The following is a 15,339-nucleotide window of genomic DNA, read 5'->3' as shown; positions in this document are numbered from 1 at the left end:
AAATCCCTCCTGGCCAGAGGCAAAACCCTTTTACCTGTAAAGGGTTAAGAAGCTAAGATAACCTTGCTGGCACCTGATCAAAATGACCAATGAGGAGACAAGATACTTTCAAAGCTGGAGTGGGCAGGAACAAAGGGTCTGCCTGTCTGTGTGATGCTTTTGCTGGGAACAGATCAGGAATGCAGCTCAGAACTCCTGTAAAAAGTTAGTAAGTAATCTAGCTAGAAATGTGTTAGATTTCTTTTGTTTAATGGCTGGTAAAATAGCTGTGCTGGAGGGAATATATATTCCTGTTTTTGTGTCTTTTTGTAACTTAAGGTTTTGCCTAGAGGGATTCTCTGTGTTTTGAATCTGATTACCCTGTAAGGTATTTAACATCCTGATTTTACAGAGGTGATTCTTTTACCTTTTCTTTAATTAAAATTCTTCTTTTAAAGAACCTGACTGATTTTTCATTGTTCTTAAGATCCAAGGGTTTGGGTCTGTGTTCACCTGTACCAACTGGTGAGGATTTTTATCAAGCCTTCCCCAGGAAAAGGGGTGTAGGGCTTGGGAGGATATTTGGGGGAAGACGTCTCCAAATGGGCTCTTTCCCTGTTCTTTGTTTAACACGCTTGGTGGTGGCAGCATAGGGTTCAAGGACAAGGCAAAGTTTGTACCTTGGGGAAGTTTTTAACGTAAGCTGGTCAGAATAAGCTTAGGGGGTCTTTCATGCAGGTCCCCACATCTGTACCCTAGAGTTCAGAGTGGGGAAGGAACCTCGATAGTGCCCATGAACCACACTGCTGTCCATGCACCCAGCCCCCTTGCAGCCCTCCCACGCAGCGCCCAGATTCTCAGAGACCCATATGTCATGCCCCTATTTTCTCCACCCCGACACTGGTGCACCCTGTCCCCATTCCCCAACATGCACCCTGCCTACCCATGCACCTCCCTCTGCTGTCCATGCATCCTGCCCCTCTCTGCCCCCCATGCACTCCCCTCCCCCATGCATTGCAGAACAAGGAGTAATGGTCTCAAGTTGCAGTGGGGGAGGTTTAGGTTGGATATTAGGAAAAACTTTTTCACTAGGAGGGTGGTGAAGCACTGGAATGGGTTCCCTAGGGAGGTGGTGGAATCTCCTTCCTTAGGAGTTTTTAAGGTCAGGCTTGACAAAGCCCTGGCTGGGATGATTTAGTTGGGGTTGGACCAGATGACCTCCTGAGTTCCCTTCCGACGCTGATATTCTATGATTGCCCCATCCCCCATCCATGCACCCTGCCCCCGCTCCCAATACCCGACACACCTCCCCATCCCCCTACTGGTGCCATGCCTAGCCCTTGCCTGCTGCCTGCACCGCCTGGCGCAGTGGGAAGGGCAGTGGCCTGTCCTCACCCCCTGGGGAGGTCTCTGATGGAGGGCCCCAGCCTCGCTGCCCCCAGTGCAGCCCCTATCCCCAGCCTGGCTCTGTCCCCAGTTTGGCTCCAGCTGTAACCAGCCAAAATGCTCCTGGAGGTGACAGGGCAGCCCCAGCAAAGGGTCTTGGCTCCAGAATTCACTCCTTATGGGGCCTTTAAGGACACATTCCTAAGGATATTTGGTTGAGATGGCAGCTGAAGAGGGCTCTGGGTCTCACTCTACAGTGCTGCCAGACAGAGACCTATTTCCATCAGTGCAGTTTCACCCTGGACAGGCTCTCTCTGAAGTATATAGACTTTGTCAGTTTCAGTGAGGGGATCCCTAAAATCTTTGCTGGCTACAAAGGAGAAGTCCCTGCTCAAGAGCTCCGTGCCCCACCCTCTCTCCAGCTGGGACCTGTTGCGCCATCCTGGCTTGTAACAGGAGAGATTGTAAACAAGCAGCAGCAGGGACATGCCAGGGCTCTCGGGAAGCAGTGTTCCTTCACAGGACTAATCTGGGAGGCCCGGCCATGCCACTGCCCCAGACACAGGGAGCCAATTTGGTTTCAGATAGGAGCGGGGGAGATAACCCCTTGCAGAAGGGTCCCTGGGAGCATGGAGGGGACTCAGGGCTAGCTGCTAACAGACAGTAGCTAGGGGCCGAGTCCATCCCAGGCTCCAGGGACAGAATTGAGCAATAGAGGAGAGGTTTCAGAGTAACAGCCATGTTAGTCTGTATTCGCAAAAAGAAAAGGAGTACTTGTGGCACCTGAGAGACTAACCAATTTATTTGAGCATAAGCTTTCGTGAGCTACAGCTCACTTCATCAGATGCATACTGTGGAAAGTGTAGAAGATCTTTTATACACACAAAGCATGAAAAAATACCTCCCCCCACCCCACTCTCCTGCTGGCAATAACTTATCTAAAGTGATCACTCTCCTTACAATGTGTATGATAATCAAGGTGGGCCATTTCCAGCACAAATCCAGGGTTTAACAAGAACGTCTGGGGGGGTGGGGGGGGTTAGGAAAAAACAAGGGGAAATAGCCACTCCCAGTCTCTATTCAAGCCTAAGTCATTATGCAAGGTAACCTAAGTTAATTGTATCCAATTTGCAAATGAATTCCAATTCAACAGTTTCTCGCTGGAGTCTGGATTTGAAGTTTTTTTGTTGAAGAATTGCAACTTTCATGTCTGTAATCGCGTGTCCAGAGAGACTGAAGTGTTCTCCGACTGGTTTTTGAATGTTATAATTCTTGACATCTGATTTGGGTCCATTTATTCTTTTACGTAGAGACTGTCCAGTTTGACCAATGTACATGGCAGAGGGGCATTGCTGGCACATATCACATTGGTGGATGTGCAGGTGAACGAGCCTCTGATAGTGTGGCTGATGTGATTAGGCCCTGTGATGGAGTCCCCTGAATAGATATGTGGGCACAGTTGGCAATGGGCTTTGTTGCAAGGATAGGTTCCTGGGTTAGTGGTTCTGTTGTGTGGTATGTGGTTTCTGGTGAGTATTTGCTTTAGGTTGGGGGGCTGTCTGTAGGCAAGGACTGGCCTGTCTCCCAAGATTTGTGAGAGTGTTGGGTCATCCTTCAGGATAGGTTGTAGATCCTTAATAATGCGTTGGAGGGGTTTTAGTTGGGGGCTGAAGGTGACCGCTAGTGGCGTTCTGTTATTTTCTTTGTTAGGCCTGTCCTGTAGTAGGTGACTTCTGGGAACTCTTCTGGCTCTATCAATCTGTTTCTTCACTTCACCAGGTGGGTAGTGTAGTTGTAAGAATGCTTGATAGAGATCTTGTAGGTGTTTGTCTCTGTCTGAGGGGTTGGAGCAAATGCGGTTGTATCGCAGAGCTTGGCTGTAGACAATAGATCGTGTGGGGTGGTCAGGGTGAAAGCTGGAGGCATGTAGGTAGGAATAGCGGTCAGTAGGTTTCCGGTATAGGGTGGTGTTTATGTGACCATCGTTTATTAGCACTGTAGTGTCCAGGAAGTGGATCTCTTGTCTGGACTGGTCCAGGCTGAGGTTGATGGTGGGATGGAAATTGTTGAAATCATGGTGGAATTCCTCAAGGGCTTCTTTTCCATGGGTCCAGATGATGAAGATGTCATCAATATAGCGCAAGTAGAGTAGGGGCGTTAAGGGACGAGAGCTGAGGAAGCGTTGTTCTAAATCAGCCATAAAAATGTTGGCATACTGTGGGGCCATGCGGGTACCCATAACAGTGCCGCTGATTTGAAGGTATACATTGTCCTCAAATGTAAAATAGTTATGGGTAAGGACAAAGTCACAAAGTTCAGCCACCAGGTTAGCCGTGACATTATCGGGGATAGTGTTCTTGACGGCTTGTAGTCCACCTTTGTGTGGAATGTTGGTGTAGAAGGCTTCTACATCCATAGTGGCCAGGATGGTGTTATCAGGAAGATCACCAATGGATTGTAGTTTCCTCAGAAAGTCAGTGGTGTCTCAAAGGTAGCTGGGAGTGCTGGTAGCATGACCTGAGGAGGGAGTCTACATAGCCAGACAATCCTGCTGTCAGGGTGCCAATGCCCGAGATGACAGGGCGCCCAGGATTTCCAGGTTTATGGATCTTGGGTAGCAGATAGAATATCCCAGGTCGGGGTTCTAGGGGTGTGTCTGTGCGGATTTGATCTTGTGCTTTTTCAGGGAGTTTCTTGAGCAAATGCTGTAGTTTCTTTTGACAGGTTTCAGAGTAACAGCCATGTTAGTTTGTATTCGCAAAAAGAAAAGGAGTACTTGTGGCACCTTAGAGACTAACCAATTTATTTGAACATAAGCTTTTGTGAGCTTATGCTCAAATAAACTGGTTAGTCTCTAAGGTGCCACAAGTACTCCTTTTCTAGTTTCTTTTGGTAACTCTCAGTGGGATCAGAGGGTAATGGCTTGTAGAAAGTGGTGTTGGAGAGCTGCCGAGCAGCCTCTTGTTCATATTCCGACCTATTCATGACGACAACAGCACCTCCTTTGTCAGCCTTTTTGATTATGATGTCAGTTGTTTCTGAGGCTGTGGATGGCGTTGTGTTCCGCACGGCTGAGGTTATGGGGCAAGTGATGCTGCTTTTCCACAATTTCAGCCCGTGCACGTCGGCAGAAGCACTCTGTGTAGAAGTCCAGCCTGCTGTCTCGACCTTCAGGAGGAGTCCACCCAGAATCCTTCTTTTTACAGTGTTCGTAGGAAGGATTCTGTGGGTTAGTATGTTGTTCAGAGGTATGTTGGAAATATTTCTTGAGTCGGAGATGTCGAAAATAGGATTCTAGGTCACCACAGAACTGTATCATGTTTGTGGGGGTGGAGGGGCAGAAGGAGAGGCCCCGAGATAGGACAGCTGCTTCTGCTGGGCTGAGAGTATAGTTGGATAGAGAAGAAGCACCAGGCTAGGGAACCTGTCCGCCCAGCAAGGTCAAAGGGAGGTCAGCTGCTCCCGGACTGAGGCTGCTGGATGTTCTTTCCCTGACATAACCCAGAGGAGATTAGCACAGGCACATGCTACTGCACTGACATGCTGAGCAGCCATCCGAGGGACTGCCTCAGCATTAGCCACACAACCCTGAGCCCGCTCCCCCAGACATCCCCAGTGGAGCCTGTCACGGAGTCCCCGGGCGATGCTCTGGAACTGCTCCCTATGAAGCCAGGCAGGACTCTGGGGAAGTCTCCTTTCTGGGAGCAGCCTGCCTGCAGGACACACAGCTCACCCAGCTTCCACCTTCCTGGGTCTGACCTCAGAGCATTCAGCATCCTCTGCCCCTCCATGCGCTTCCCACAGCGAGTCTGCTCAGGCAGGGCTCCTGGGGAAGCCAGAGGGTCCTGCCCCACAACTCCGCAGTCAGACGTGACTCTCAGCCAGCCAGGAAAACAGAAGGTTTATTAGACAACAGGAACATGGTCTAAAACAGAGCTTGTAGGTGCAGAGAACAGGACCCCTCAGCCGGGTTCATTTTGGGCCCAGTGAGCCAGACAACCACGTCTGCTCTTCACTCCATGTCCCAGCCAGCCCCAAACGGAAACTCCCTCCAGCCCCTCCTCCCCTGGGCTTTGTTCCTTTCCCGGGCCAGGAGGTCACGTGATTCCTTTGTTCTCCAACCCTTTAGCTCTCACCTTGCAGGGGGGAAGGGCCAGGCCATCAGTTGCCAGGAAACAGGGTGTTGGCCATTCTCTGTGTCTAGACCCCTGCACACACCTGTCCTCTAGGGCTCTGCAATGATCATACACCCCTATCCCACCACCTAGATACTTAAGAACTGCATAGGGGAAAGTGAGGCACGCCCACACGATTCAGAGGAACCATTAACAACAGTCCTGCTTGGTCACATCTCTCCCCCCTTCGAGATTGAACTGAGTGGGGTCACTTTAGCAGGTGACCTGGGGAAGTTCCAAGCCACCAACGTTCCCATGGATGCCCCAGCATCTCTCCCATTACTTGGTGGGAGTTACACCAGGCCCTTCCAGTTTCATGCCCTCCCTTAGGTCGGGGGTGGTCAATAGCACTCACAGGCCGCATGTGGGAAGGTTTATGCGGCCCGTGCCCTTTGGCCACCCCAAAACCCCAGGGGGTCAAATTGGGATTGGGTCTTCTCCCCAACAACCTGTTATAGGACTGTTTAACTTTCTTAACAGCTTTCACTCCATCTGAGACCTTCTCAAAGCTATCCACACTGGATCTTTCAACAAGAAAGTCAGTGGATCCATTCACAACAGAAAATTTCGGGCTGTTAGGAACTGAAACTTTCTTGATTAAATCACTTTCACACCTTCAGCTGCAGTAAACTGCTTGCAAAGACTCCGTGAGGATTCCTTTCTCCAGGGGCTTTTCTATGCAACAATTCACCCCTCACAGAAATTCTGCTCTTACCCTCTTTACCGAGGGCTTGCTCTAGAGGAACACTTTCCTGAGCAACAACAGACTCTTTCTGGGTCTCCCTTACATCCAGAATTACCTCTGGCCCATCCGGCGGATTCCTACACAATCCCCTTTCAGGCAAACTGACAGACTTCCTAGATAAAAGGTCAGAAGCATTCTCCTTCCCTTTGCCACACACAAGTTCAGGAATCTTTTCCTTCTTGCTACAGGTTTCCACTCCCTCAGTAGGTAACACAGCCCTGGTCTACACTAGGACTTTAGGTCAAATTTAGCAGCGTTAAATCCATTTAAACCTGCACCCGTCCACACAATGAAGCCCTTTATTTCGACTTAAAGGGCTCTTAAAATCGATTTCCTTACTCCACCCCTGACAAGTGGATTAGCGCTTAAATCGACAGAGCCACGCACGAATGCGTTGCCGGCTCGAATTTGGGGTACTGTGGACACAATTCGATGGTATTGGCCTCCGGGAGCTATCCCAGAGTGCTCCATTATGACCGCTCTGGACAGCACTCTCAACTCAGATGCACTGGCCAGGTAGACAGGAAAAGAACCGCGAACTTTTGAATCTCATTTCCTGTTTGGCCAGCGTGGCAAGCTGCAGGTGACCATGCAGAGCTCATCAGCACAGGTGACCATGATGGAGTCCCAGAATCGCAAAAGAGCTCCAGCATGGACCGAACGGGAGGTACGGGATCTGATCGCTGTTTGGGGAGAGGAATCCGTGCTATCAGAACTCCGTTCCAGTTTTCGAAATGCCAAAACCTTTCTGAAAATCTCCCAGGGCATGAAGGACAGAGGCCATAACAGGGACCCGAAGCAGTGCCGCGTGAAACTGAAGGAGCTGAGGCAAGCCTACCAGAAAACCAGAGAGGCGAACAGCCGCTCTGGGTCAGAGCCCCAAACATGCCGCTTCTATGATGAGCTGCATGCCATTTTAGGGGGTTCAGCCACCACTACCCCAGCCGTGTTGTTTGACTCCTTCAATGGAGATGGAGGCAATACGGAAGTAGGTTTTGGGGACGAAGAAGATGATGAGGAGGAGGTTGTAGATAGCTCACAGCAAGCAAGTGGAGAAACCGGTTTTCCCGACAGCCAGGAACTGTTTCTCACCCTAGACCTGGAGCCAGTACCCCCCGAACCTACCCAAGGCTGCCTCCTGGACTCAGCAGGCGGAGAAGGGACCTCTGGTGAGTGTACCTTTTAAAATGCTATACATGGTTTAAAAGCAAGCATGTGAAAGGATTACTTTGCCCTGGCATTTGCGGTTCTGCCTTTGCAAAAGGTTTCTGGGGAGGGCAGCCTTATTTCGTCCTTCATGGTAGGACACTTTACCACTCCAGGCCAGTAACACGTACTCGGGAATCACTGTAGAACAAAGCACTGCAGTGTATGTTTGCTGGCATTCAACCAAAATCCGTTCACGCGGTGGGAGGAGGCAAAATGCGACCTTGTAATGAAAGCACATGTGCTATGTATGTAATGTTAACAGCAAGGTTTACCCTGAAAGAGTGTAGCGACTGTTTTATAAAATGTGTCTTTTTAAATACCGCTGTCCCTTTTTTTTTCCTCCACCAGCTGCATGTGTTTCAATGATCACAGGATCTTCTCCTTCCCAGAGGCTAGTGAAGCTTAGAAAGAAAAAAAAACGCACTCGCGATGAAATGTTCTCCGAGCTCATGCTGTCCTCCCACACTGACAGAGCACAGACGAATGCGTGGAGGCAAATAATGTCAGAGTGCAGGAAAGCACAAAATGACCGGGAGGAGAGGTGGAGGGCTGAAGAGAGTAAGTGGCGGGCTGAAGAGAGTAAGTGGCGGGCTGAAGACAGGGCTGAAGCTCAAAGGTGGCGGCAGCGTGATGAGAGGAGGCAGGATTCAATGCTGAGGCTGCTGCAGGACCAAACCAGCATGCTCCAGTGTATGGTTGAGCTGCAGCAAAGGCAGCTGGAGCACAGACTGCCACTGCAGCCCCTCTGTAACCAACCGCCCTCCTCCCCAAGTTCCATAGCCTCCACACCCAGACGCCCAAGAACGCGGTGGGGGGGCCTCCGGCCAACCAGCCACTCCACCACAGAGGATTGCCCAAAAAAAAGAAGGCTGTCATTCAATAAATTTTAAAGTTGTAAACTTTTAAAGTGCTGTGCTTAAAGTGCTGTGTGGCATTTTCCTTCCCTCCTCCACCACCCCTCCTGGGATACCTTGGTAGTCATCCCCCTATTTGTGTGATGAATGAATAACGAATGCATGACTGTGAAGCAGCAATGACTTTATTGGCTCTGCAAGCAATGATTAAAGGGAGGAGGGGAGGGTGGTTAGCTTACAGGGAAATAGAGTGAACCAAGGGGCGGGGGGGTTCATCAAGGAGAAACAAACAGAACTTTCACACCGTAGCCTGGCCAGTCATGAAACTGGTTTTCAAAGCTTCTCTGATGCGTACCGCGCCCTCCTGTGCTCTTCTAACCGCCCTGGTGTCTGGCTGCGCGTAACCAGCAGCCAGGCGATTTGCCTCAACCTCCCACCCCGCCATAAACGTCTCCCCCTTACTCTCACAGATATTGTGGAGCACACAGCAAGCAGTAATAACAGTGGGAATATTGGTTTCGCTGAGGTCTAAGCGAGTCAGTAAACTGCGCCAGCGCGCCTTTAAACGTCCAAATGCACATTCTACCACCATTCTGCACTTGCTCAGCCTGTAGTTGAACAGCTCCTGACCACTGTCCAGGCTGCCTGTGTACGGCTTCATGAGCCATGGCATTAAGGGGTAGGCTGGGTCCCCAAGGATACATATAGGCATTTCAACATCCCCAACAGTTATTTTCTGGTCTGGGAATAAAGTCCCTTCCTGCAGCTTTTGAAACAGACCAGAGTTCCTGAAGATGCGAGCATCATGCACCTTTCCCGGCCATCCCACGTTGATGTTGGTGAAACGTCCCTTGTGATCCACCAGAGCTTGCAGCACTATCGAAAAGTACCCCTTGCGGTTTATGTACTCGGCGGCTTGGTGCTCCGGTGCCAATATAGGGATATGGGTTCCGTCTATAGCCCCACCACAGTTAGGGAATCCCATTGCAGCAAAGCCATCCACTATGACCTGCACATTTCCCAGGGTCACTACCCTTGATATCAGCAGATCTTTGATTGCGTGGGCTACTTGCATCACAGCAGCCCCCACAGTAGATTTGCCCACTCCAAATTGATTCCCAACTGACCGGTAGCTGTCTGGCGTTGCAAGCTTCCACAGGGCTATCGCCACTCGCTTCTCAACTGTGAGGGCTGCTCTCATCTTGGTATTCATGCGCTTCAGGGCAGGGGAAAGCAAGTCACAAAGTTCCATGAAAGTGCCCCTACGCATGCGAAAGTTTCGCAGCCACTGGGAATCGTCCCAGACCTGCAACACTATGCGGTCCCACCAGTCTGTGCTTGTTTCCCGAGCCCAGAATCGGCGTTCCACAGCATGAACCTGCCCCATTAGCACCATGATGCATGCATTGTCAGGGCCCATGCTTTCAGAGAAATCTGTGTCCATGTCCTGATCACTCACGGGACCGCGCTGATGTCGCCTCCTCGCCCGATATCGCGTTGCCATGTTCTGGTGCTGCATATACTGCTGAATAATGCGTGTGGTGGTTAATGTGCTCCTAATTGCCAAAGTGAGCTGAGCGGGCTCCATGCTTGCCGTGGTATGGCGTCTGCACAGGTAACTCAGGAAAAAAGGCGCGAAATGATTGTCTGCCCTTGCTTTCACGGGGGGGGGGGGGGGGAGGGAGGGAACGGGGGGCTGACGATATGTACCCAGAACCACCCGCGACAATGTTTTAGCCCCATCAGGCATTGGGATCTCAACCCAGAATTCGAATGGGCAGCGGAGACTGCGGGAACTGTGGGATAGCTACCCACAGTGCAACGCTCCGGAAGTCGACGCTTGCCTCGGTACTGTGGAAGCGCTCCGCCGAGTTAATGCACTTAATGCACTTAGAGCATTTTCTGTGGGGACACACACACTCGAATATATAAAACCGATTTCTAAAAAACCGACTTCTATAAATTCGACTTAATTTCGTAGTGTAGACATACCCACAATCACATCACCTTTCTGCTCTCCTTGTGCCCTGGCTAGGATCTCACCCTGATTAGACAGAGTTGCTACACCCTTTCCCAACAATACACTGGCAACAGGCAAAATACAAGCACCAGAATTGTCTAGTCTCTGGGATTTTGCATAGACACTAACTGGATGCGACCTAGTTGCAGGGCCATTCTCCCGAGCAGACACAAATTTACGACCCTTCCCTTCCTGGGCTTTAGCTGAATCCAGAACCAGCTCTAAGACAACTGCACGACCCTCAACCATCACAGGCTGAAAGGCCCCTTCTGTCTGCTCCACAGACAAAGAAGAGCTGGACACACTTTCTCCTTTACCAGACACACAGCTTGGGATCTCATTCCCCTGGTCCCAGCACACAGGGCTGGTCACAGACAACTGCTTGGAGATCAGGGTAGCTCCCTCCATAGGCAAGTCAATACCCCTGACAGACACAGGCACGTTTCCTTCACTGTCCCAATTCTCCACCCAGCTAACAGGTAAGGTCCAGGGACACTCATCTTCCACTCTCCTGGCCTTCCCACACTGCTGACTAGACACAGCCATCAGCTCACAAGGCTGCCTGGGCTCATCCAGACTTTCCTTACCCAGCACCTTGCCACTCCCCACAGATCCCCTGCCCGTGTCTCCCCCCACTCAGCTGGGGTCTCAGCTCCCACTGTGCTCAGCGCTGCCCTTGCTGTCCCAGTGGGGGTAGGCAGCAAGCTCGCTGCTTTCCTCACAGCATCAGAGCCAGCATGAGCCCCCTCTCCAGTGTGCAAGGGGGCGGGGAGCATCTCGCTGTCCCACCCAAGCTCAAGGGTCTAGTTACAGGCAGGCAGGTAGCCTGAGCCTAGCTGCTCCTCCCTGCTGCCAGCCAGGTCATCTGCATTTTCACTGACCATTTCCCCCTCCACCAATTGATTCCCTGGATTCAAATTCAAACCCTTGGCAGTTACTGGAGCAGGGCCTGGATTGTGTCCCAAAGAGACACCATCACCCCACAAGAGGGTCTCGCAGCTGGTATCCTGGAGAACCCCAACGGCCAGCCAGCCCAACCCCTCCTGGGTCTGCACAGGGATCTGGGCCATAGGCAGGGCGAGGGGCTTCATCCCTGGGACCCTCACCCAGCTCACACAGCCCCTCAGCATCAGAGGCTGCACCACCCAGGCAGGGCCTAACACCAGTGTTCTCTGTCCCAGGATCTCACCACCCCAGGAATGTCTCCCTATTGACCATCACCTTCCACTCCCACTGGAGGTCCGAGGGGCCTGGCCCCAGGAAACTCCACACAGACATATAGGTTGGGGTCAGGAGTGGGAGCCTGTCCACCTCCCCACCCATCTGGCTGACGGAGTCTATGGCCTTGGGACCCAGCAAGGGAGCTAGACACCGGGGCTTTTCCGCAGGGTCCCCCTGGTTCAAATCTCCAGTCTGCTCAAAGGCAGTGAGGTGGGCATCCACACACCCCCCCCCTTAACCAGGGGCAGCAATTTAATCTCGAGGTTCCCTGCAGAACTGGCACCCCGGGGTCTATCCCCACTCACCCCGGGGAGGTCCCCTAGGCCTCTCCGCTCCACCACTGCCAGTTCATGCTGCTGCTGCTTCTGCAGCTCTTTCTCGGGCTCTCGCTGTCTCTCACAGTCCTCTTGCTCTCTCGGACTCAGCTCCAAACCATCCATCTCCGATCCCCCGATGGGGAACCCGATCGTGAAGACCATCGTCTGGTCAGGGACAGGAGTCCTGGCGCTGCCTGGCTCCCACTCCAGCTGCTCCCAGATCCTGCTATAGCCCCATTTGGGGTCAGGAATCTGTTCCTTCGAGCGGTCATCCTCCTCCAGCTGCACGATTAACTGCTTTGGTGAACTTTCCAATGCTCAACCCTTCCTTTCTGCACAGGGTTACAATGTCCTTCTTAAGGAGATGGGAAGAGCAGAGTGATGGCCTGTCACCAAGTTGTTGTGGACTCACAGGCCTATGTGCTCTCAGCTCCCCACGGTTTTCAGGGAGAACCCCTAGTGTGCCAGCCCATCTCGAGGTCACCACCTCTTTGCCAGGGTCAAGCTGCAGACTCCTCCGCCCCTTGGACCGCTCGCTGCAATCCCCCGGGGGACCCTGTTACTGCAAAAGTCCTTCTCTCTCCCAGGGTCAAGCCGCAGGCTCCTCCACCCCTGAGCCTGCTCATCGCAGTCCCCAGGGGGACCCCATTACTGCACAGTCCTTCTTGCTGGTCACACACTCCCAGGGGTTAACCGCCCCCCGAAACCGCTCCTCTCTGAGCCTTCAGCACGCCTGGTCCTCGTCAATCCCCCTTCGTTTTACTGCTCCTCCGTCACTTACTGCAGGAAGCGCTATCCATGGGGTGCAGTACATCCCACCTCTGCCACCAGTGTCACGGAGTCCCTGGGCGATGCTCTGGAACTGCTCCCTATGAAGCCAGGCAGGACTCTGGGGAAGTCTCCTTTCTGGGAGCAGCCTGTCTCCAGGGCACACAGCTCACACAGCTTCCACCTTCCTGGGTCTGGCCTCGGAGCATTCAGCATCCTCTGCCTCTCCGTGCGCTTCCCACAGCAAGTCCACTCAGGCGGGGCTCCTGGGGAAGCCAGAGGGTCCTGCCCCACAACTCCGCAGTCAGACGTGACTCTCAGCCAGCCAGGAAAACAGGTTTATTAGGCTACAGGAACATGGTCTAAAACAGAGCTTGTAGGTGCAGAGAACAGAACCCCTCAGCTGGGTCCATTTTGGGGGGCAGTGAGCCACACAACCACGTCTGCACTTCACTCCATGTCCCAGCCAGCCCCAAACTGAAACTCCCTCCAGCCCCTCCTCCCCTGGGCTTTGTTCCTTTCCCGGGCCAGAAGGTCACGTGATTCCTTTGTTCTCCAACCCTTTAGCTCTCACCTTGCAGGGGGGAAGGGCCCAGGCCATCAGTTGCCAGGAAACAGGGTGTCGGCCATTCTCTGTGTCCAGACCCCTGCACACACCTGCCCTCTAGGGCTCTGCAATGATCATACACCCTTACCCCACCACCTACATACTTAAGAACTGCATAGAGGAAACTGAGGCACCCCCACAATATTCAGAGGAAACATTAAGAACAGTCCCACTTCGTCACATCGCCTCAGCCCCAGGGACCCTGCAAGGAACAGCCAGCCTCTAGCCCCAGCATTACAGGGGGCCACAGAGCACCAGGATTAGGGAAGGGCAACAGATGGCCTCAGTGCAGACACTCCAGGATGCAGCAAACACTCGACAGCTCCCTGCCCCACACCAACACTGACTGCCCCAGCAGGTAACACAGCCTCCCAAGGTGGGATTGGGAACTCTCGCAGACTCCCCTTACTGTGACAGCCGCTACCTACAAAGGGGCCAAGCCAGGATGGAAAACAAAGTCCTCAGGAACTCCAGTTCTTCCTTTTGACCCCTTGGATTCCCCCAGCCCAGTCTCTTCAGACTCACGTGGATGCAGACACCCCGTCAGTCCCCGACAAGGGGAATCCTGCATTTCCCAGCAGTGCCTGGATCAGTCCTACCTAAACTCTTCCTAATGGTGCCCGTGGAGCTTGGGCCAGAAGAAAGGAACGAGCCCCTGTGGAGGGGAGGGCAGACTTCCAGGTGGAGAGGAAGCTACTAACTCAGTAGGAAGCACCAGAGCTCTAATGACCCCAAACATTCACACTGGTCTGGGACTAGTTTGGTCCCTGGCTCAACAGGGGCTGAAGCAGGAAAGGGAGCTCCCACAATCCCTCAGCAGCACCATCAGGGGGAGGGTCAAAAACAAATCAAGCCATGTGCTACATCCTGGTTCAGATTGCAGGAGCACCACCTCGACTGTCAACTCCAGGATCGGGGAGAGTCACACAGCACCTACAAACCTAGTCTCGGACAGACTGTGAGAATGGCTACTGCAAGGCAGGGAGGCAGCATCAATCTGAACAAAAGCAGACTTCCCCTTACTGGGACAGGTGCTACCACAGGAAACAACCATCAGGGGAAAAAACCGAACAAATAGTCAGAGTGTTGCAGACGAGACGCTGCGGCCTCAAGCACAGAGAAGATACTTGAGTAACATTGCTACATTAGTGCACACAGACCCCGACCACTGTCAGAAGACAGGATATTGGGTTAGATGAACCACTGGTCTCACTCAGTATGGCCGTTCTCATGTTAGCCTTTTTGGCCACAGCGTCACACTGGGAACTCATGTTCAGCTGATTGTCCACCATGACCCCCAAATCTTTTCCAGAGTCCCTGCTTCCCAGGATAGAATTCCCCATCCTGTAAACATGGCCTACTGTTTTTGTTCCTAGATGCAGACATTGCCACTTAGCCTATTAAATCACATATTGTGTGCTTGCCTCCAGCTTATCAAGTGATCCAGATTGCTCTGTGTCAGTGACAGGGTGGATAAAAATCAATGATTTTTTTTTTAAATTTTTAAAATCGGATTTTTAATTAAATCAGATATTTTTTGATAAAATGCTTTTTGAGGAAAAACACACCTATCTAAAGATAGTTTTAATTAAGATACATTATAGCTCAAATATATCATCACGGAATAGGGATTATAAATTCTAATTCTATAGTTTGAGACAATATATTCATGTCATGTTTAAGAAAAGTTTTGTAAATGAGTTCCAATAGTTTATGGATTAGTGACCCAATCTTATGGGGTTCCAGGGGCTTCTGTATAGATTATTTAGGTTAATCTTTCTATCTACCCAATGGGACTCTTGCTCAGTCTAGAAGATACCATCAGAGATGCTTAGTTTAGCAGTTCTCAAACTGTGGATTTGTGTTTCCAGAGACAACACACTTGTTAACAGCAAAAATGTTTTAAAATAAATAAATAATATATAGAGGAGAAATAACAGACCTCAACTCTATTGTTCCTCTGCAAATGTGTGTACACAGAGTCAATCCCTTACCTCTCTTTAAAAGTGCAAAGTTTCAAAAAGTTCAATGAATAGAAGATTGTTGGGGGCGGAATAG

The 15,339-nt window shown here is 51.5% G+C and overlaps 1 protein-coding gene across 3 annotated transcripts in view; it reads right to left on the bottom strand.

Annotated features, from left to right (window-relative positions):
- The window catches only part of MAF1 (MAF1 negative regulator of RNA polymerase III), a 45,537-nt gene that overhangs the window by 14,770 nt on the left and 15,428 nt on the right, over positions 1-15,339 (bottom strand). Inside the window, exon 1 of one of the 3 annotated variants that reach the window (XM_048837119.2) lies at positions 11,895-11,916. The exons of the other annotated variants lie outside the window; for them this stretch is intronic. The gene's annotated coding sequence lies outside the window, so the exon portion shown is untranslated. Of the gene's footprint in view, positions 1-11,894; positions 11,917-15,339 lie in introns of those variants that run through there. 3 annotated transcript variants of the gene reach the window in all.

Source organism: Caretta caretta, chromosome 2 (genome assembly GCF_965140235.1).
Source record: "Caretta caretta isolate rCarCar2 chromosome 2, rCarCar1.hap1, whole genome shotgun sequence".
Taxonomy (NCBI): domain Eukaryota; kingdom Metazoa; phylum Chordata; order Testudines; family Cheloniidae; genus Caretta; species Caretta caretta.
Note: the sequence above shows the minus strand (reverse complement) of the source record. Positions and strands in the feature narration are given on the sequence as shown.